The sequence below is a fragment of the Nomascus leucogenys genome, chromosome 3 (genome assembly GCF_006542625.1).
Source record: "Nomascus leucogenys isolate Asia chromosome 3, Asia_NLE_v1, whole genome shotgun sequence".
Classification (NCBI taxonomy): Eukaryota; Metazoa; Chordata; class Mammalia; order Primates; family Hylobatidae; genus Nomascus; species Nomascus leucogenys.
This window is the reverse complement of record NC_044383.1, coordinates 141,659,153-141,661,055: the sequence shown is the minus strand read 5'-3', so window position 1 is coordinate 141,661,055 and position 1,903 is coordinate 141,659,153. Positions and strand designations below refer to the sequence as shown.

General features: G+C 30.4%; 1 non-coding gene across 1 annotated transcript; it reads left to right on the top strand.

Annotated features, from left to right (window-relative positions):
• Positions 1-352: 352 nt before the first annotated feature.
• Positions 353-416, top strand: LOC115834549. Its single transcript, XR_004029490.1, has one exon. It is a non-coding gene; the product is annotated as a U7 small nuclear RNA (small nuclear RNA).
• Positions 417-1,903: the final 1,487 nt, after the last annotated feature.

Sequence of the window (1,903 nt, the reverse complement as noted above, 5' to 3'; positions counted from 1 at the left end):
CCAGCCTTCTCTAGCTAATGGTATTTTTAAAATCTAGAGCCAAACAAGTAGTTAAAAATGATCCAGGGCTAGAGATGCCCCAGGGACCTTGCAAAAACAAATACAAAACCTATTAGAGGGAATGCATCACCAAGGCAAGCCTCAAGTAATTCCCATGAATAAAGGTCTAATTAAAAAGGTTTATTTAAAAACAAAAAAAAAAAGCTCTATAATACACATGAATGACACTGGCACATAAGCAAGAACCAGGAGAAATAACAGAAGAATCAAACCTGAAAAGATATTAGATAGTGAACTTAACAGGCACAGAACAAAAAAACACATATGTAATGTTTTAAGAAGTATAAGATATGAGTGTTACGGCTCTTTTATAATTTGTCTAGCAGGTTTTCCACTTTTCACCAAAAACTGCCTCTCTCTCCTCTACACATAGAGAAATATAAGATATAATTTAAAATATAACAAAGAAGAGACTATCAATTTACCCAGTGAGTTTGAAAAATAACTTAATAAAATGTTTCAAAGTAAAAAAGATATATAAATGATAACATAGTGAAATGGAAACATAATATACATGAAAATACAACATAAAATATAATACAATGAAATGTGTAATTTATGTTATATGAATACAAAAAATGAAATTAAAACATTAATTGTTAAACTATGTTAGATTTTGCTGAAGAGATAATTAGTGAACTGGAAGATAGAGCTGAAGGAATTACTGAGCATAGAGCAGCCCAGAGAAACAATCAAAATGGAAAATGAAAAAGAAAGGTTAAAAGTCCTAGAGCAAAGAATGAGAGGGTCTAAAGCATGCTTACTCAGAATTACAGAAAAAGAACAAAGAAATGGAGTAAAGGCAATATTTTAAAAATAGCTGAGAATTTTCTGTAATTGATGAGAGACATAACATGTATTATTCATTAAGCGCAATAGAAACCAAGTAGGATAAATAAAAGACAAACCCAACCTGGTCACATCATAATAAAATGGAAGACAAAACACAAAGAAAAGATCTTAAGAGTAGTCAAAGAGAAAAACAGATCCCATGTAAGATTATGACAATTATCCCATTTTTAAACAGAAATCGTGAAAGCCATAAGCCAATAGAGTATTTTTTAAGTGTGAGAGAAAAAAAACTGTCAACTTAAGATTATAAAATTACCCCTAAAGACCAAGATGGAAATAAAAGAAGTTTAGACAACAAAATAAAAATGTGTTCACTCTCAGAACTTCTAAAGGAAGTAGGAAAATGTTTCCAGAAGAAAGGGATGATACACACAAAAAAATGATGAGCAAATAGATTGGCAAATATACATGTACATTTAAATATATATTCAGTCTAATTTGTGGAGTTATTCGAAACAATATGCAGCTCTCCTGGACAAATATCCTTTTATTATCCTATATTAATAGTGAGGTGGCAGAAAAAGCATTTTGAGCTCCATGTATTGCTCTGCAGATTGGTAAAACTATCCTGATTAGATCTTGTTAGGCTGGGTATGGATTATAAAATTCTAACAATGTTTTGTTTTGTTGTCTAAACTTCTTTTTATTTCCATCTTGGTCTTTAGAGCAAGTTTTACAATCTAACAGTTTTTTCTCTCACACTTTAAAAAATATGATTAACCACAAAATAGTAAAAATTGAAATAAGTGAAGAGTAATAATATGATTGAGTACATGAAGCCAATGAATCACAAAAAGTGAAGGAGAGAAAAGAAAGTAAATGACAGTTGTAAAACACAAAATAACATCCTAGAAGTGAGTGTAAATACAGTTCTAATAATCGATATAAAGGGGCATTGATTGTTAGACTCAAAAAGATAGAGAAATATACAGAGATACAAACACAGACATAGACAGATCTCTAGCTATATCCTGTGTATAAGGTGCACACT